The 22,036-nt window shown below is 41.7% G+C and overlaps 1 pseudogene; it reads left to right on the top strand.

The window, feature by feature from the left end:
- The first annotated feature begins 4,943 nt into the window (after positions 1-4,943).
- LOC118835697 lies at positions 4,944-20,537 on the top strand (annotated as a pseudogene).
- The last annotated feature ends 1,499 nt before the right edge of the window (positions 20,538-22,036 follow it).

The following is a 22,036-nucleotide window of genomic DNA, read 5'->3' as shown; positions in this document are numbered from 1 at the left end:
ATTTACAAGGGAAATTCAGGAAGATTTCTCACCGCAAGAGGTCACAGATATTTTGAGTAGATTCAGCCAAAGAATAGGAGAACCATTGATATCTTGGATGGTAAGACTCAGTGATCAAGGTGCCAGTGGAATATCAGTAGATAGGACAGACTGTATGAGATTCATAGGTATCAGCCATGATCCTCTAGTTCAACAAGCTTTTAGGGAACATCATCAGCAAGGAGATGGTGATAGCAGGACTACTCTGTTGGCATTAGCCGCTGTGGGATGCAATAAGAGATATGCTACTGATTCTATGTGGCCCACTGAGCACAGACCCTGGTATTCACTTAGAGATTGTATCATGAGACTAAAGGAGGAGGTAATGAAGACTGCCATTATGATAGGAACTGCAGACAAATATTACAATGATCCAATGGGACTGCCTCATAGGAATTTAATAATTAGGACAGCTCCCCCTGCTTATAAACAACTAATTTTGAATTTATTACTTGGAGAAGTAGGGAGCCATCTTACAACAGTGATAAATAAGATTTTACAGTTACATGACTTAGGTGACTGGGGAAGGGATAGATCTCCTCGAGAGAGAAGGGTGAATAACCAGCAAACTTGGCGCCAAAGGAGAGTAACAAGGAAAGAAATGTTTACTGCTCTATTGAGAGCAGGGGTAGGTTTTGAAATGATAGATGGAATTCCAACCAATGAATTATACAGAATGTATAGAGGACTTGATAACACGAGAAATAGGGAAATAAGAACTGCTCCTGCAAGCCCACAAGCCACTCAGACTGAAGGTGACCTTGTGTGATTAACGGATGAAAACTTGTACATCTGGGGAAAGGCTGGGAGGACAATCCTAGTCTCTATCTAGGATGGGATCCTCTTAGTTTTATTTTCCCATTGTGTTTCCTTGTACATCTGGGGAAAGGCTGAGAGGACAATCTTAGTCTCTATCTAGGGTGTGATCCTCTTGGCTTCCTCATTATGTTCCTTTTGAAAAGAAACATTTCCCACCTGAGTTTGGCTCTGATGTTGGATCTTTGCATAACTGAAATCTCAACCAAACTTAAGATGATTTTATTTGAAGGATAATAGTCCATACTTGTCTACTCTTTTTGTCCTTTGTTTTGGCTAACGTTGTTGCTAGTTCTGTTTCCTTTAGGCTTAAGCACCCTGCACTTTCTGGTGACTGCCTAAGCACATAGCATTCTTGGAATTCCTGCCAGCTCCTTAAAGAACTGACCTCTGGAATGGGACTTTTTGGGGGCAGGGCCATCTCTACATCCAATTTCAGCATGAAGAAGCTATGGAAAATGAGATCTTCACCCCTTGCCCCAAGATTTTGAGCCCCAATCGTTCAAGGGGGGGTGGGAATGATGATAGTGTTCTATGTTTACTTATTTTGTGTTATCTTTGCTATGTTGTTTTATTATTATGATATTATTGATCGTATGTAATGGATACAAGGATTTAGGGGTGGACATTTGAATTATTAATAATTATTTTGGGGATGATTGATTGAAGAGATTATCTTGCTGGGACCTAGGGGTGGATCACATTTGAATCATAAACCAATATTTAGGAATGTCACCAAATGATATGTTTTGCTTTATTATGAATGATATGTTTTAGTTTCCTTTGTAATTGGATCACAATGTATGTTCTAGGATACATGGCTGATTAGATTATGTATCCTATAACAAGGGGTGGAGTGTATTGGCAACCAAAAAATGGGCTCCTTAGCACTTAGTCAACAAGTGCCCTTGACTAGTTTGGCTTTTTCCCCTGAACTGAATGCTGTTTGTATGTTGGACTGGAGTAAGCTTGTCGGCCCCTTCACCTTGCTTCCCTTGCTTAAGCTGATGGAAAGAACCTGTGCTTTCCCGGTCAACCCCTTCACCTTGCTTAAGCAGATTGAAAGAACCTGTGCTTTCCCCGGCGTACCTTACACCCCCGCAGAAGCTGGATGGTTAAAAGCAGCTCCCTTTGGAGCCAGAGGCTGCTACAGCTACAGCCGCAGTCATAGCTATAGCCACAGCCGAAGCAGGAGCTGCCAGTAGCAGAGCTGACCTACGGGAGGAAGCTGAACAAAGACTTCAGGCCAGTGGGTAATCTTTTTACCATAGAGGGGGAAGCATGATTTTGCTTTACGCAATCATGCTTCTCTGTAGCCTCCTGGTTACTCTTTCAAGGCGTACTTATTGGGCCTGGAAGCTTTTGATCAATATATCAAAATGGGGTTGCTGGTTCATGGGTTGGTTACTGTGGAGCCTAAATATATGTTTTGATTCTTTTGCCTTCTACTTTGAGAGTTTCTTATATCCGGCGGTTCCGAACGTTTCAGACATGTTTATGATCCTCTTTGAGATTATAAACTCTGCCCTCCTAATACAATATTAAGCAAAAATCAGACACCCCTAGGTCATTCAACAAGCAAAAGAAGCTTTATTTAAGTATAGCATTAAAAGGACATTCAGTATGGATACCATAATTCTTTAGCTTGAGTAGACAAGTCTCCCCTCACCTCCATGTGGGAGCCCATGTGGTGAGCAGAGCCAGCTGTGGCAGTGTGCCATTTGGGGAAATCTGTCATATCTGAAGAACCCTGCTTTCACAAGGATAGGCTTTTATGCCTTTAGGTTCCCAGATAGCTGCACTAATTTGTCCAGAGACCCTTAGAATACTGCTTCAAGGGAGACACATGGAGCCTTTGCCCACTATGGAAGTCAGGTCCTCAGGACGGTTTTGTTACCTTTCTGGGTGAAAAAAATAAAAAAACCATAAACTGGCCCAACCATGTGACAAAGGAAGGACAAAATTCCAGGAGGTAGTGGCCCCCTCACACATGTGGTGCTACCTTTGACAGGCATCATGTGAGTGGTCAATCTGATTTCAAGACTGGCTGATGGAAGAAAACCAGCATTCATGATCAACCACTTACTAAGTGCCAGGCACTGAAGTCACCACCTTACCAATACTTCAATGACCCTCACAACCAACCGTAGAATATAAGAATCATTATCCTCATCTTACCTGTACTTATGGAATCTGGAGTGAAAAACAATACCATGGCACCAATCCCCTAAAACATATTTCTCCTTCTCTTCCTCCTGAGTCCTTCCTTTCTAGGTTGTAGGCAGCCTGTTTCTTCCTCATTGGCCCTCTGAAGTCTTGGTTGGTCACTGTGTAATGCAATAGTCCATGCAATAGTATCCCAGTACATTTGTTAAACTTCCTTATTCATCCATACCCCATTTATGTATAATCCCTCAGATTCTCTTTCTTTTTCACCTTGAAAAGAAATATAAAAATTATAAAAATAGAATGTGTTTTGTTTAGGCCTAAGCCCTCCCATAGTCTATCCTTCTACTTCCCCCTCTCCTTTCTTTCCCTTCCTTCCTTTTCACTAGTGAGTAACATGTCTTTCTGTACAGAACGCTGTGTTGTGTGTGCTCTTCCTTCCTTTGACTGGAGGACTAACGTTCAGGCATCACATGTTTCCACCGTGTCCCCGCCTTCCTGTTTCTACAGATAGCTACTTGTGCCCCATCATTATGTGAGATAATGTTTCCTAAACCTCCTTTCCACTCACCTACCTCAGTGCATTCCTCTTCTTCTCTTTCCATCTTTCCCTTCAGATCAAGACATAACAGAACCCCTCCCAGGTCTTCTCTAATTTGATTCCCTCTATGAGCCCTGAGAGAGATCAGAGAGGACACATATCACCTCCCCATATTTGAATAAAAGTAGTTTATCCTTTATTTTTTTTATTCCCCTAGACTAGTTTACCTTTGTCTTCAGATGTGTCTGAACTTCAAAAGCTCTCTGCAGTTATGGTCTCTTCAGGAAGAATGCTTGGAAGTCCTTTCCTTAAGGTTCATTTCCCCCTATTTCATTATACTCAGTTTTGTTGGGTAAATCAGTCTTGGCTATAAGGCCACATCCTTTACCTTCTAGCATATGCTATTCCCAGCTCTGTGCTCTTTAATAATGGTTATTGACAAAGTGTGTGTGATCCTGCGGCTGCTTGGTACTTAAATTCTTTTCTTTTGTCTTGTTTTTCTGACTGCTTGCTGCATTTTTCGTGTTACCTGTTAGCTCTGTGTTTTTGGCAATGGTGTTGCTGGGAGTTTTCATGGAGAGATTTCTTTCAAGAAGTGAGCTGTGGGTTATTTTGACTTTCTCCTCTGGTTGTAAGACACCTGGGCAGTTTTAGGATTTCTTGAAATCTCATGCCTAGGCTCCTTTGTTTAATGGTATTCAGATAGTCCAAAGTTATCTAAATTTTCCCTTCTTTTCTATGTGAGTTGACTTTTACTCTGAGTTATTTCCTATGAGCCATTTTCTTCTGTTTATTTTTCAACATTTTAAACTTGTTTTTTTAATATTTGCTATTGCCTTGTGGCTTCTGTTTATTGTATTCAAAGTTTTAGAGAGGTTATTGCTTAGCCAAGGTTTGGTACCACTTGTACCAATCTGTTAACTCCTTGATACTTTCTTCCTCACCACTCATTTCTTTTCCATTTATTTCCCCTCCAACTCTCTCATTCTACTTATAAACATGTTTCACTCTTGCTTCAATGCTTCCAGAAATTCTGGTTGAGTTTGTGATCAAGCTGTGTTTTTCTGAGGCAGTGCTTACAGATGTGAGTCACTCTTCTGCATCTGTGTCTCCAGTTCGTCTGTCACCAAAAGCATTCATTATGGTGAGGTTCTTCTTTTGTTGGGTCATTCTTTCAGCCTACTTCCTGTGCATCACCTTGGAGGGAATGTCTGGGCTGCTCTTGTGGCTGCTTCCTTGGGGTCCTGACAGTTGTCTTATTGCAGGAAGTCAGGGGCAGGATAGAGGCCTATGAGTTCTCAGTGTTCGCAAAGTTGTGTGATCCAGAACAAAGTCAGATTGTTGCCCTCCTGCTCTGAGCTCTCCAAGTTTCTGGCCTGGGTTTGAGTCTCTGCAAGAGTGGAATGCTGCCAGGCTCTGTGCCTATTGGCCAACTACTAAGCCCTGCTGGCTGGCTCAGAATTGTAAGTTTCTCTTTATTTTGGGATTCCTATCCTTGTTTTTCCACCTCACACAGATTCCCTTGACCCTGGTTATGTGAGCTGGGCCTGGTAGAGGGTGAGAGAGCTGCCAGTGGCAGCCATCCTGTTGCGGGTCCATGAAGTGGGTCTGAATGTTCTTTTCCTGTTGCTCAGGATTTCACTGCAGGAATGCCCCTTGTGCAGTGTCTTCCTCACTAGACTTGTTCCAAGTATCCAGGGAACTCTCCTTTTCCCACTGTGCCAAGCTGGATGAAGGTCTCACTGGTTTTTATGGTTTTCCCCCTCAGGATTTGGTCTGGTACATTGTCCAGTTCTCTTAACATTTTGTGGAGAGGAGTTTACTGCATTGCTTCCTCACTGTGCCATCTCGACCCTGCCATGCCTAGAGACATTATCCTCACTTTACATAAGTGGAGAAAACTGACCCAGATGTTAAGGGATTTGCCCAGCGTCCCATAGCTATGAGTGTCTGAGGGTTGATGTGAGCCTAGGTCATCCCCAAGGTCAATATTCTTGACCCCTGCACTAGTGCTCTTGGCACAGGAGGAAGATGAAAAGTTCCTGGAAGAAATCTGGCACTAAGATAATTGATCAACATTCATCAAGTGCTTGGGACACACAGAGAGGCAAGAGACAATACAGTTTCTCAAGGCCCTCACAGCCTATTGGGGAACTGTGCCAAATAGGAACTAATTAAAAGAGAGAAAGCACTAGAATTGAGAGGGGTTGGGAGAAGCTTCCATTGATGAGACTGAAGTTGGGACCTGAGGCAGCCAGTGCAGCCAGTAGGGCAGCTAGGTGGTGCAGTGGATAGACTGGCAGGCCTGGAGTCAGGAAACCTGAGTTCAAATGAGGCCTCAGACTCTTACAAGCTGTGTGACCCTGGGCAACTCACTTCACCCTGTTTGCCTCAGTTTCCTCCTGTGTAAAATGAGCTGGAGAAGGCAATGGCCAACCATGTAGTATCTTTGAGAAGTAAACTCCAAAATCATGAAGAGGTGGACATGACTGAGCAACAAAAGTAACATTAGGGGAGGCAGGAAGCAGAGATGAGGAGGAAGAGTGTGACAGTAGGGCTGTCCAGTAAAATGGGTGTGGCCACTGAAAATGTGTGGAGCTGAGAGATGGAGGGTCTTGTTGAGGGAACAGCCAGGAGCCCAGGTTCACTGGATAGGAGACTACATAAAGGCCCTTCCTTCCCCATCCACGCCCTTCCCTCCATCCTTCCTCTTTCTTCCCTTCCCTGGCCTAGACGATGCTGTGGCCTAGAGATGGCCAAGGAGGCCATGGAGCCTGCCGAGGTGGGCATTATGGGGCTGTGCCAGGACATGTTCTCCAAAATGGCCACATACCTGACAGCTACCAGTGAAGACTAAACTTCTGGAAAATAAGAGCAAACTGACTAGCTTGAAATATCCAGAAATGAAAGCTACTGCAGTAAACCTAAGTAGAAAGCTAAAGGACTCAAACCAGAAATGTGCTGCCCTTTAGCCTTACCTGGATCAGATCACTCTAATTGAGGAGCAAGTAGCAGCTCTGGAGCAGGCATATTGTTGGAGTTGGAGGCATATTCAGAGAAACTAGAAGCAAAGTACAAGAAGTTAGAGAGGCGATGAAAGAACTCTTTAGCACAAAGACTTTTAACTATTATAGAGTCAAGAAGGCTGAAAACCAGATCAGGATCCTGCAGAACTAGGATCCCATTGTGGTCAACTTTGCCACAGATCAGACCACTTGAGGAGCACTGAAAGCTTGCAGGTCCCCAGGCTGAGCTGTCCTTGAGATCCTGGAGTGAGGCAGCATTCAATATCAGCAGGAGAGCAGGAAGACCCAGGAGAACACAAGCTCAGCCCAGACACTCCTCCAGGAGGGCACAGAGACTGGCTTTAAGTAAACAGTGAAGTCAGCGATGATACAGAAATGTGAGGGAGGAATGTTAGTTTTAAGAAGTGATGAAAGGCTGGTTTTAGAGAAGTCTGGGAAGATGTGTACAAACTGATGCATAGCAGAAGGAATGGAACAAGGATAAGTTTTTATAGAGACAATGCTGTAAAGCTTACCTTGAAAGACCTGGGAATCTTGATGTGTGTCATGATCTGCCACTATTCCAGAGTACTAATCTAACATGCCACCTGCCTCCCCTTCTGATATAAGTGAAGGACTCAGTCCAAAATGAAACTTTTGCATGTGGCCAATATGAAATTGGGTTACACATGATTACACATGTTGAAAACAGGGGTTTGGTTTTTCAGTTCATTTTCAGTGAGGGTGGGGTTGAGAGCAAAAGAAGGGGATTTTTTTTTCTAATGACTTATTCTTCATGGGATACAGCCTTTTTCCTCCCCATGTTCCTCAAGGCTTTAGGGGGGATCATTTTATTTGGTTCTACAATTGGGAGCCAAGAGCTAGATACATTGAGAAATGGCATCTTTGGGAGCACACAGAACTCTAACCCCTGAAACCCAACCAAGAGCTATATCCCAGGGGAATGTCCACGGGACTCTGGGTAAGGAGAAGAGAATTTGCATTCATGCAGCAGCTTTGAATTATCCATGTGCCCTGGGAGGTGTAAGCTTGAAACTCGGAATGTGCTTGTGGTGCAGTGTGCCTGCCTTTTTTGGGGGATGCTGGTATATGTTTGTCTTTGGCGTACTTCTAGAGTAAACAGCTTTTAAAAATAAATAAATATGTATAAAAGGAATAAACACTTTGAACTTCGCTCACTTCACCCAAGTTTCTAGAGTTGTAGGGGAGTGTTTAGATCATTTATTTCTCATAAGGAAACTTTTCTGAAGAATTAGCTCAAAACCCAAGCTAATGAAACATTGCTTTTTTTTTTAAACAGTAAAGGAACCCCTCACCCCCCATCATTGTTTTTGTTCAGTCATTTCCTTCACATTCAACACTTAGTAGACCCACTAGGGCTTTTCTTGGCAAAGATACTGGAGTGGTTTGTCAGTTCCTTCTCCATTTCATTTCACAGGTGAGGAAAGTTGGGTAAATAAGGTTGTGACTTGCCTAGGGCCACACAGCTAGTGAGTTTTTGAGGCCATATTTGGACTCATATACATGACTCTTCCCAGTACCAAGCCCCGTGCTCTATCCACCCTGCCACCTACCTTGCCCGTATACTAAGTAATTAATTTTGTAATTAAGGAATATGTGTTACAGACAAATGAAAGCATTCCTAAAGCAAAGGCCTAAGCTGTTTTGGCTATGACACATAGCCAGTGACCTCAAGTCCTCAGTATAATAACAGATAAGGCTCCTTCACTTGCTGGGAACGCTCTCATACCACTCAGTGCAGTGCAGATTCAGATGACTATCTTTCTAGAATGCTCTTCATGTTTTCATGTAGAGAAGAGTTTATTTCAGCCATCCAGGAAGCAAACTAGATCTTTTATTTATCTTTTATTTTCTTTTCAGTGATTATTAAATGTTTGTATTTTCCCCCAGAATGCAGTGTACCTGCCAGCTTCTCATGGTCTTTCCTTTACACTATATCACATCAGTTCTGATAAGGAAGAAATTTCACATCACCCTCTCTCTTCTTCCTCCATAGATGAACCTGCCTCACAGATAGAACACACACTTCCTCCCTGATTCCACAGTGAGACACATTCCATAATAAGACATTTTTCAGCTTTATTACAACTTATGATACTTTCTCAAATTTGAATATGAATCATCCCCAAATTCCATTGGGTTCTTACTGACTGTGGTTTCAAGGGGTGACTGAAATTTCCTCCTATAAGTTAATGAGGATTGGAATGTTTAACTCGAAGTGTCTTTCAGCTCTATGTCCTCTGAATTGTGATGATTTAGGTGACAGTGACCTTTAAGGATGTGGCTGTGAACTTCACCCAGGAGGAGTGGGGCCTCTTGGACCATCCTCAGAAGCAGCTGTACAAGGAGGTCATGCTGGAAAATGGCCATAACCTGCTCTCCTTGGGTAAGACACATCCCGTGGTAACTCTGCGACTGCAATCAAAGGGAATGTCTTCATTTATTGCAGGCTTTGGAGCATCTATGAATTAATAGAGAAAAGTGTATGTCTCCTGTGTCCAAGAGACAGGCTCCTCATGCTACCTGGTTTTCCTATAGAGAGTCTTTGGGTTGTGTGATAGGAAGCTGAGGGTCCCTTTGTTGCTCGTGATGCTGTCTCTTACCAATTCTAGGCAGCTTCAGGTCAATGCTCCAGTCAATGTGGAAGAATCTCAGACCTGGAAGTAATCTCAGGGGTTATTTGGTCTGACCTCTACCTGGACATGAATTTTGCAGCCAAATCTCTGAAAACTGCTCAGGTAGCTCTTTCTTGCAGCCCCTTCCTCTTTGGGATGGGCCTAATATTTGGAATATTCTTCTTTTTAACAAGCATACATTGGTAGCTCCTAGCTCTCACTTGTGGCAGGTGTAGCAGGTTTGTCCTTGATCTTCCTTCATGTTTCCCTAAACTTCCAGCACAGATGGGGGGAAAGGTAGGGAAGGGAACAAACATTTACATTCACCTGCTGTTTGCCATGTGCTGGAACAAGGGCTTTCTTTACAATATTATGTCACTTCATCCTCATAATAACCTTCCAGGTTAGATAATATTGTTATGCCCACTTGACCCATGAGAAACTGAGGCAAACAGAGGTTAAGTGACTTGCGCAGGGGTACACAGCTACTAAGTGTCTGAGGCTGTATTTAAAGCCTGGTGTTCCTGACCCCAGGCCCGGGGCTCTGTCCACTGCACTACCAGGTGCCTCTGATTTCTAGACAATGGAAACTATGCTATGAGTCCATCCTTCTCTGAAGAAGGTGCGCAAGATAAATTCTCTGACTCCAAATTGGTTCCATGATTTTCTCCTCCACCTCTCCCAGAATTCCCCAAAATGAATGCTATGGAAACTCCCCTTGAGGATTCCTGGGAATCACCATGGGGTCCTTGCTTGTATGCCCCTGTGAATGCCAAGAATAACAGAGATCGACTGAGGAATAGAATTTGGACTAACTACATTGAGTTTGCCAGCAGGAGACTTTCCCCCAGGACGCAAACACCTTGGAATGAACAGTACACAAGGGTTATATAGGGGTCAGGGAGTGAGGAGCCACGCAGGTGAACTGGGCTAAGGCTGATTCCTCAAGGTCCCTGTGTCTGGGGCTTGAGGCTGATCTGACACAACTACCCTTTTACCTTGTTTTGAGTCTAGGAGTTTCTAGAATGGAGCATAACAGGATCAGGGCAGACGGTTTGGCTCTTCTCAGTATAGGTTGTATAACACATCCTACTTTGGGATACTTGCATTACAAGCATTAATGGGTCAGTACAGACTCCTATGTGTGACCGCAATGGAGTGATCCTCAAAATGGAGCAACTCTGTATCCACACACCTTTTCCTAAAGAAAAGTAAATGACAAGTTTCTCTCCATGCTCATCCCTACCTGACTCCCCATGCCCAGGGCTTCCAGTTCCCAGAGAAGACGTGATCTCTTATTTTGAGCAAAGGGAAGCACCATGGATGCTGGAGCAAGGAGGCCTGAGGAGCCTCTGTCCAGGTGAGTGAGGTGAAAGCAGGTCTTTGAGAGCTGTGATTATGAGAGGTTGCTATGTGTTGTGGTGAAGGAAGTACTAGATTTGGGGGCAGGAAGGCCTACCTGGGCATTCTTTTATTCTCATTTTTTATTAGCAGGGGCTTTCTGGGTGAGTCACTGAACCATGGGGCCTCCGTTTCCCCATCTGTAAAATGAAAGGGTTAGACTCCATGGCCTTTCAGCTCCCTTCCAGACATAAATCAATCATCTTTTAAAAAGTTGCTATTTGGAATTTGGGGAATGAAATCTCCTGAAAGTGCCCAAAGTGGTTAGGCTGTCCAATATGAGCTCTTTCTTAGACCATCTTCAAACCCACAAACATTCATTAAGATCTTGCTGCATACCAGGCACTTTCCTTAGCCCTGGAGTCATGAAGGGTCAAGGGGCCTCCAAAGCCCTCCTGGATTTCAAAGTCTGGTGAACAATCCAACAACTGTGTAGAAAGTCAATATGGACAGGTTAAATTGGAGCTGGGCAAGAGAGGGAAGGCCCTAACTGGGCAAGCCTGGGAAAGGCTTATTGTGGAATGTGGACTCTGGCTGGAGCTTCAGGGAAGCCAGGATGAGTGTTCTAGGAAAAAGGGATAGTGAGAAAAACTCAGGGAGTGAGGAGGTGGAGGGTCCTGTTCATACCCCTGGATTATACCATATATGGGGGGAGATGGGGTGAAAGAAGACTGGAAGAGTAGGAGAGGGGAAGGTGATGAAGTGCTTGAGCAACCTTAGGAAAGACTTTACATTGGATCCTATTGTTGGAGAGTCATTGTAGATTGCTGATTTGGTGGTGACATGGTCAAGTGAGAACTTTGGGAAGATGGACTTGACAACTTGGTTGAGTATGACTGGACTGGGGGGAGATGAGGCAGCCAGACCAACCAGGGCATTCTGAAATTCCTCAGGTGTGAGGTGATTGGGGCCTGAACCAAGGCAGTGACAGTGTTGGGAGGGAAGGAGCTGTATGGGAGAGATGTCACACAAGTGGAGTCCCAGGAGTTTGCTCCAGAGTGAATATGGGGTCAGGAGTGTGAGGAGTACATGACACTGCATCTCTGAGCCTGGACTGTTGAGGATGCCTTGGATACCATTAGCAATGGAGACAGATGGGAGGCTTGGGGGAAAGAGAATGGGTTTCTTTTTGCATGTGTCACTAAAGTGTGACTAAAGCTTTGAGAGGAGAGTATCAAGAAAAAGGGGTGACTGACAGTGCCAAAACCTACAGAGAAATCAAGAAGCATGAGGATCAAGAAATGTCGATGGAATTTGGCAGCGTGAGGATTGTTACTAATTGTGGAGAAATAAGTTTCAGTAGAACAATAAAGTTCGGAGCCACACTGCAGAAAGTTTCAAAGAGAGCAAAGGAAAAGAGTTGGAGAAACCAGTTGTAAATGACCGTCTCTAGCTATTTGGCCATGAAATGGAGAAAAGATGTTGGACAGTATATTATGGGGTTGCAGGATTCATTGTGTGTGTTTTGAGAGAAATGGTTTTATTTGTGACAACAGGACAGGAGTCCTTAGTGTGGGAGAGAGGAAAAATTGGTGGGAAAATGCAGATACTAAGGGAAAAATGTACCAAGGTAGGCCAGAGAGAGAATGGGATTATTAGCACACACAAAGTGATTTACTTTAGCAAGCAAAGAATGGTATTTTTTTTTCTGATACTGAGGCAAAAAAAGTAAAAAAGGCATCTGATTAATGTGAGATCAGGACAATGAGATCGCTCTTGATGAATGTCCAGCTTTTTCAGTGAAATAAGAGGCCAAGTTTTTAGGCAGGAAGGTATGGATCTGTAGGGTGGAGGGAAGAGAACAAGCCATAGAGGAGGGTTGGGGATGAATGAAAAGATTTGGAAAAGCTTCTGTTGTGACTGGCTTGGGGAGTCATATAGGGAGATGTGAAAGGATTGCCTTGCCATGATGATGGGCCTGCTGAGATTGTGGAGCCTCCATTTGTGGTGGACCGAGGCAGCCTGGTTTCCTGGTTTTCTCCCTCTCATCCAGCAGCATGAGTAGGAGTGAAGGCTGCTGCCTTACTTGAAAGCAATCCAAGAGTAACTTTGCAGAAGTCATCAGCCCTAACTCCTTTCCTGATCTTTATAGCTCAGTCTCTGTCCCATTCTTGGAGAATCATTGAGCAGGTTCATGTAGGTGATGACCACTTCCTTTTAGGGAGCTGGGAAGTAGGTACTTGAAGGTGTCCCCTGGTATGAGACCCTTCAGGAGCCTAGAAAGAAGCCTCTGTGATCTTCCATGTTTGGTCTCGTCAGGTTCCACCAGGGTTAGAACCTGACCATTGTGTCTACTTAGAGGCGAGTGGGTTCAAGATAGAGAAAGAACCCTGATGGAAGTGAGAATATGCATGTGACAGCTAGGAGAGAGACCAGAATGCAGGGATAGAGGCATAGGCTGGGCCTGCTGTCAACCCTGGGCAGAATCAAGCAATCAGTAAAGACCAATTAAGCACCTTGTGTTTTAGGCACTTTGCTAAGCTATGAAGGTACAAAGAAAGGCAAAAGAAAGTCTCTGCTTTCAGGGATGTCCTAGTTTAGTAAAAACATGAAGAGAGTTGGAGAAGAAGGAACAGAAAGTAAACCTCACTTTTAAATGGACTACTTGAAAGGAGACCGTTTTTGAATAGAAATACATTTAGTTCAATAGGGAAATGAGAGAATACAAGGAGTGAGCATAACAACAGTCTGAGAAGGAGAACAGAATGGGGGAGAAATAGTCTAAATCAAAATCATAGTGATAAAAACAATAGCAGCATCTACAGTCATATGAAAAAATAATCTAAATCTGCATCGATCAGAGAAAGGCAAATGAAAACAACACTGAGGCACTGCCTCACACTGATCAGAGTGGCTGATATCACAGAAAGGGGAAAGGTTGGATGTTGGAAGGGATGTGGAAAAGCTGGAATACTGATACACTGTTGCTGGAGTTGGGAAGTGATCCAAACATTACGGACAGCAATTTGGAATTCTGCTCAAAGGGCTATGAAATTTTGTATGCTCTTTGGTCCAACAATACGATTCCGGGGTCTATGTTCCAAAGACACACAAAAGAGCTGGGACAAGGACCTATTTGCACAAAAATAAATATAGTACCTCTTTTGTGGGGAAAAGAATTAGAAATTGAGGGGATGCTCATCAATTGGGGAATGGCTAAACAGGCTGTGGCATATGATTGTAATTCAATATTCTTGTGCTATAAGAAATGACAAGCAGGATGATATCAGAAAAACCTGGAAAAACTTACATGAACTGATGCATAGTGAAGTGAACAGAACCAGAAGAACATTGTACATAGCAACAGCAATATTGTTTGATGAAGAATTCTGAATGACTTAACTTTTCTCAGCAATGCAATCCCAAATGATGGAAATTCATTTTTTAAGATCTCTAACCAGTCCATAAAATGATTGGTGGTTACTCTTTAAAATATTTATTTTTCTAATTGTTCTTGACAAGTAGTGTATTAAATGATAAATGTACTTGAAGGTCAATTGCACAGATTTTTTTCAAACTTCAGACATAACTTTCTTTTTCCTACCAATGGAAAACCTTCTACACTTTCATTGGAACTCTAGTGAATGACTAATCTGTGTTACCAACCAGTTCCTTTGAGAAGCTGACAGGAAGGTGAATAATAAAGGTTCAAATCAGAAAACAAGCTTAACACTGTAACAAGGGGGCACTTTAAGGTTGGTTTTTGTAGAATGGTTGTGGGGGGTCCAGGATAGTTCCATTGTGGCCACTGCTATGCATGCATAGCACTCGTGGGTCCAAAGAGCCTTATTATCTCTGCTGGAATAATGCCAACCCAAGTAATTTCTTGATGTGGTAATTACAGCTTTGATGAGATGTGATTACAAGGTAACCCAGGTACGAGAGAACTACTCTGCTGTAGTGGGAGCCAGCCAGTGAGGGTCTGTGATCATTTGCAAATGAACATCCCACCTCCCTGGGAATTTGGAAACAATTTGATGTCCAGTTGAGAAATAGAAAGAATGTGTTGTATGTAGTCAGAAGCAGTCAGAGTGTCATGTTCTCACTGCATGAACCCCCAAAGAATTATATGCTTGGCCGTAATGTTTTGGAATCACTGCAGAAAAGTCCTATTATGGTTGAAGTATGCACATGCTTGTTGTCCCAGAGGATAAATATCTTAGCCACAAAGGTGGGCGATTGTTTACTGCTTAAGGTGCCAATGACAAATTTTCAGTTGCAATCTTTTGGACCACTGGCTAAAACCTGGAAGGGGTTTGTGAAATCCTAAATGGGAAAGAGCTTCAAGAAGACTAATAGTGAAGCCTGCTGTATACTTCCTTACAAAAGGATGATAGATCCAAATTTGTGTATGAGACACATATTTTCAGATGTTGGAAATGCTGTGCATTTTAACCTTGTGTCTGTTATGAGGATGGGTTTTTTTAGTGCAAACAATTTTATTTTATAATATTTTATTTTCCACTATTGGATATTAAAACAATTTCTAAACATTTGTTTAAATTTAAAATTCCAAATTCTTTCAGTTCTTCCCCTGTCCCCTCCCTGAGGTGGTGATCAACCTGATGTAGATTCTACATGTGCAATCATTGTTACAAAGATTTCATTTTTATTTTCGTGAACAGAGGCAGTTAGACTCAATCTTTTTTTGAAAAAAAAAGTAATTACTGTCAAAATAAATAGGCTGAGGGGTAGCTAGGTAGTGCAGTTGATAGAGTAGCCCTGTAATCAAGACGTTCTGAGTTCAAATCCATCTAGAGGCATTGACCCCAGACAAGTCCCTTGACCGTGATTACCTTGCCCCAAAAAATTAATAGGCCAGAACAAAATTTTTTATGTATTAGGTAAGTACAAAAAAAACAATACAACAACAACAACATGGTACTGGTATTCTTCATGTGACCTCAAATACTGCTACAGAAAAAAGAAAGATTGAAAGTTGTTACTAGGGACTTTACATTATACTTATAAATATGAAAGATTATTAAATAATATTAATATTTACCATATGTGCCCTAAAAGGCATAATATCTGTGAAGAAAGGATTTAAAGGCAAACAATGAAAATGAAAATGGAAGATAGAGTAGAAGCAACCTTTCTAGTACTGTGGAGAGAGCATTGTAAGTCACAGGTTTGATTTCATGTCTCAAATATGTTTATTGCTTCTTTCTTTCAAAAGGAGAGATCAGATTTCAAGTGAAGAAGACTCCTGCAGACCTAAGTCTTCCTGTGGAAGAAACTCAGGAGCAAAGATTCATAGGTGATGGTCCCTGTGACTTCACTTATAGAGGAATCTGTGCTCTTAATCAGAGAATCCGAACTGGAGAGAAATCTTATGAATGTAATCAGTGCGGAAAGGCTTTTACACAGAGGACTCATCTCAACGAACATCAGAGAATGGACAAAGAAGAGAAAATTTATGAATGTGATGAGTGTGGAAAGGCCTTCAGAGGCAATTCCAATCTTGTTAAGCACAAGAGATTCCACACTGGAGAAAAATATAATGAATATAATAAATGTGGAAAGGCTTTTAGAGACAGGTCCACTCTTGCCCAACATCAGAGAATCCACACTGGAGAGAAACCTTATGAATGTAATCAGTGTGGCAAAGCTTTTACAAAGAGGGCCAGCCTTAGAGTACATCAGAGAAGCCATACTGGAGAGAAACCTTATAAATGTAATCAGTGTGGAAAGGCTTTTACTCAGGGGTCCCATCTTACCATACATCAGAGAAGCCACACTGGAGAGAAACCTTATGATTGTAATCAATGTGGAAAGGCTTTCACACGGAGGATTAGTCTTGCTAAACATCAGAGAATCCACACTGGGGAGAAACCTTATGAATGTAATCAGTGTGGAAAGGCTTTTAGAGACAGGTCCACTCTTGCCCAACATCAGAGAATCCACACTGGAGAGAAACCTTATGAATGTAATCAGTGTGGCAAAGCTTTTACAAAGAGGGCCAGCCTTAGAGTACATCAGAGAAGCCATACTGGAGAGAAACCTTATAAATGTAATCAGTGTGGAAAGGCTTTTACTCAGGGGTCCCATCTTACCATACATCAGAGAAGCCACACTGGAGAGAAACCTTATGATTGTAATCAATGTGGAAAGGCTTTCACACGGAGGATTAGTCTTGCTAAACATCAGAGAATCCACACTGGGGAGAAACCTTATGAATGTAATCAGTGTGGAAAGGCTTTTACACTGAATGCCAGTCTTAGATTACATCAGAGAAGCCACACTGGAGAGAAACCTTATGAATGTAATCAGTGTGGCAAAGCTTTTACAAAGAGGGCCAGCCTTAGAGTACATCAGAGAAGCCATACTGGAGAGAAACCTTATAAATGTAATCAGTGTGGAAAGGCTTTTACTCAGGGGTCCCATCTTACCATACATCAGAGAAGCCACACTGGAGAGAAACCTTATGATTGTAATCAATGTGGAAAGGCTTTCACACGGAGGATTAGTCTTGCTAAACATCAGAGAATCCACACTGGGGAGAAACCTTATGATGTAATCAGTGTGGAAAGGCTTTTAGAGACAGGTCCACTCTTGCCCAACATCAGAGAAGCCACACTGGAGAGAAACCTTATGAATGCAATCAATGTGGAAAGGCTTTCACATGGAGGATTAGTCTTGCTATACATCAGAGAATCCACACTGGAGAAAAACCTTATGAATGTAATCGGTGTGGAAAGGCTTTTACACTGAATGCCAGTCTTAGATTACATCAGAGAAGCCACACTGGAGAGAAACCTTATGAATGTAATCAGTGTGGAAAGGCTTTTACACTGAATGCCAGTCTTAGATTACATCAGAGGAGCCACACTGGAGAAAAACCTTATGAATGTAATCTGTGTGGAAAGGCTTTTATACACAGGGCCAATCTTGCTGTACATCAAAGTGGTCACACTGGAGAGAAACCTTATGAATGCAATCTGTGTGGAAAGGCTTTCACTCAGAGGTCCTATCTTACCAAACATCAGAGAAGCCACAGTGGAGAGAAACCTTATGAATGTAATCAATGTGGAAAGGCTTTTACACAGAGGATATTTCTTGCTAAACATCAGAGAATCCACACTGGGGAGAAGCCATATGAATGTAATCATTGTGGAAAGGCTTTCAGAGACAGCTCAAGTCTTGTTGAACATCAGAGAATCCACACTGGGGAGAAGCCATTTGAATGTAATCAGTGTGGAAAGGCTTTCGGACGCAGCTCCAGTCTTGCTGAGCATCAGAGAATCCACACTGGTGAGAAGCCATTTGAATGTAATCAGTGTGGTAAAGCTTTTACAAAGAAGGCCAACCTTAGAGCACATCAGAAAATCCACACTGGAGAGAAACCTTATGAATGTAATCAGTGTGGAAAGGCTTTTAGAGACAGATCCACACTTGCCAGACATCAGAGAATACACAATGGAGATAAAACTTATGAATGTAATGGGTGTGGAAAGGCTTTTAGAGACAGATCCACTCTTGCCAGACATCAGAGAATCCACAGTGGAGAGAAAACTTATGAATGTAATCAGTGTGGAAAGGCTTTCAGAAGTAGTTCAAGTTTTGCCGAACATCAGAGAATGCACACTGGGGAGAAGCCATTTGAATGTAATTAGTGTGGTGAAGCTTTTACAAAGAAGGCCAACCTTAGAACACATCAGAAAATCCACACTGGAGAAAAACCTTGTGAATGTAATGTGTGGAAAAGCTTTTGCACATAGATGTAAACTTGCTGAACATCAAAATATCCACACTGGAGAGAAATGTTATGAATGTAATCAATGTGAAAAGGCTTTTACACAGAGGATTTGTCTTGCTAAACATCAGAGAATCTACACTTTGGACAAACCTTGTGAATGTAATCAGTGTGAAAAGCCGTTTACAACCAGCTCCAGTCTAGTTAAATATTAGAGAATCTACACTGGGGAAAATGCAGTCTATGTGGTAAAGCTTTCTGGCAAAAGTCAGTGACATGATTGGGAAGGCATGCAAGTGGAATATAGAGCTTTGTAGACAGCAGAAAATTCTGCATACAAGACATTTGTGGCTTCACTGCGAAGGTCTTCAGCCAGGAATTGTTTCTTATCCCTCCATCAGAGGATCCTGTTAACAGGATTTTTACTGAACCAGTCTCTAACCTAAGAATGCTTGGAGCCACACAAAGCAGGCCTAGAAACAGCAGTGTCAATAATCAAGTTGTTTAACTAATCAATGTTGGCATGAGGAATGTTCCCTTAGCTGAAGTAAAGGCATAGCTTTTATACTTGAGTCACAACTAGTGAAGGAGAGGGGAAGGTGGATTACAAACAGTCTTAATGGTTTCCCAGGAGAAAGCCACAAGTCCCACAACACAACAGTTCTGGAGTCATGTCTTTCGGGGTTGTGACCACCTCCCCTAAAGGAGAGAACCAGAGTTCTCTGAGGGGAACAGGTTCCACAATCTTTCATTCACTTTGTTTTAGGTCCAGTGATTGTGACCCTTGTCAGAGTTTTGATTAATCAGTTCAGGCTTCATTGTGAGCTGAGTGACAAGCCAGAGAGCCAGCTCTTGAACAGATTACATTATTAGTATATTCATTACCTATCTCATATCGATTAATATGAAAATTATAATTTCCTTTCTCAATACTTACTAGGACAAAACCTTATCAATGTTCTCCATGGGGACGTGCCTTTCTCTGGAACATGTAGGTCACTGCTGAAGCTTAAATTTTGTGTCTGATTACAACAGAATGGTGAAATAAGAGGAAATAAATCATGTTACCCCACCAGGTTGCCAAACCAAAAAAGGAAATAGGCTCATAAACTGTAGGACTGAGTGAAGGAAGAGGTCTATAATAGAAGAACAGAATCTGCAGAATTAGGAAATTGGCTCACTTCATATTATGTCAGTTGGCTGAAATTATTTTGTGAAGGGAAGAAATCATAGGTGTTTGATCAAAGGTATAAAAACTGGGTAATTTAGGGAAATTTTGTGGTGTCCTGTAGGCCACCTATATGTATGAATTCGCCTATATTCAGGCTATTGCCTATGACAATCAAGAAACTTCTCATTCACTGTTTTTTGTGACCCAACAATCATGATGACGAGGAAGGGATTCCCCTGATGGACTTGAGGGGAGAGCAGAACCATTGCGTAAAAAAGCAGCTGATCCTAGCAGCTAAGGGGCCCTGCCATTTCTGTCTCACCAGCCTCCCATGCTTGCTCCTCCACCAGCCTGGCAGAGGAATCAAAAGGAGCAAGCAGTCACATAAGAGGCTTCTGGGCTGATGTTCACATACAATCTGGGCCTTTGGAAGGTTAAAGTGACCTCCTGGGACTCCTATACAGGAGATGATTTGTGTCTCGGTAAATCTAAATAGACTTTCCTGTGGCCAGATCAGCCAAAGCAAATGGGGTGAAAATGTATTCTTTCCTGAAGAACTTGCAAAGCCTTCAAGAAGACAATTTCCTATCTGCAGAAATTTATAATGTCATTAAGTAAAGGTTAAATGTATGACTTTGAAAAAGGAGTTGGAACCATGATAGCTCAGTAAGAGCAGAAATTCACCTGAACTCTCCCAAATCCTCCTCAAAACAACTTTAAATGATGGCTTGAATCCAATTCTGTAGGGGAAGACCCAACAAAAACTCAGAATCAGACAATTATCCAGCCCAGCACAACTCAGGAGGCCACAACAAAAGTGATGGTGATTGGGCCTGGAGACCAGTGTGGTGAAGGCCACTCCTCAGCAAGGCAGCAGCGGCACTTTGAAGAGCTCCCAGCTCACTGACAGTGAAGGGGTCAGACAACTGGTCAGAAGGAGATGATAAGGAATACTTTGCTGCCATTGGGCACAGGGCCATCTTGTATTGCCCCTACTCAGTTTCACATTACAATCCCAGAATAAAGAGAAGATGGAAGGAAAGAATTTGAAACTCACATGTTTTTTTTTTTGAAAATATTTTAAATGTTATTTTTGCATGTATAAAAACTGAAACAAAGTCATAATTGCTGCACTCAATGTGCAAGCAAATTTGGAAACCTCAAAAGTGGCCACTGGATTGGAAAATGTCAGTTTAATTCCCAGTCCCAAAATAGGGCTACAGCAGATGCATCTACAACATCTAAATTTAAAAAATAAATGAAGTACAGGTGAAGATGGATAGCAGTACTATTATAGTAGGGGATGTTCATTTTCTTCTCTCCAAAATCGATCAGTCTAAGCAGAAAATAAATAAAAAAGTTGAGGAAGTGAATGGAATTTTAGATAAACTAGATTTGAATGATATCTTTAGATCATTGAACAAATAAAGGAATACACTGTTTTCTCTGTGGTCCATGGTACATTTACAAAAATTGACCACACACTAGTCCATAAAATTTTATAGTTAAAAGCAGAAAAAAATTCAAGTATCCTTTTCAGATCATAATGCAACGAAAATGGTATTAAATAAGGGACTGAGGAAACAAGTTAAAAACTAATTGAGATTAAACAACCTGATCTTAAAGAATGAGTGGGTTAAAGAAGAAATCATAGAAATGCAAATTTCATTAAGGAGAATGGCAGTAACTAGACATCAAAGCAGAACCTTTGGGATATAGCAGTAGCAGTGATTAGGTGAAAATTCCCATCTGTAAATGTATCAATAAAGTAGAGAAAGACCAGTCTGATGAATTAGGTATGAAATAAACTAGAAAAAGAACGAGTTAAAAATCTCCAATTAAACACTAAATGGAAAATCCTAAAAATTATAGGTGAGATTAAGGAAATTGAGGAAAAAAAAACTAAATAAAACTTGGAGTTGGCTTTATGAAAAAAAATAAACAATTGGGTGATTTGATTAGAAAACGGAGAAGAAAGCCAAACCACTATTATAAAAAGTGAAAATGGTAACTATACCGGTAACAAATAGGAAATTAAAACAAGTAGGAGTTATTTATCCTAATTACATGACAATAAATCAAACAATATAAGGTAAATGGAAGAATGTTTACCAACATAAATTGCCTAGATTAGCAGAAAAGGAAGTAAGATATTTAAATAGGCACATTTTAGACAAAGAAATTGAACGGGCCATAAATGAACATTAGGAGCAGATGGATTTACAAGTGCATTCTATCAAACATTTAAATATCAACTAAGTCCAATATTAAATTATTTGGAATAATAGGCAAAGAAGGGATTCTTACCAAGCTACTTCAATGAAACAAATATGATATTGACACCTAAACCAAGAAGAGCAACACGGGAAAAATGATAGATCACGTTCATGAATGACTATGGATGCAACTATCTTTAAAAAAAAAGTGCTAGCTAAAAGATTACAACAGTATATTACAAAGATTATACCTAATACTCCTTTGGGATTTATTCCAGGAATGTAGGGATGGATTAGCTTAAAGAAAACTATTAAGGTAATTGGTTAT

This window comes from Trichosurus vulpecula, chromosome 2, assembly GCF_011100635.1.
Source record: "Trichosurus vulpecula isolate mTriVul1 chromosome 2, mTriVul1.pri, whole genome shotgun sequence".
NCBI lineage: Eukaryota > Metazoa > Chordata > Mammalia > Diprotodontia > Phalangeridae > Trichosurus > Trichosurus vulpecula.
Note: the sequence above shows the minus strand (reverse complement) of the source record. Positions and strands in the feature narration are given on the sequence as shown.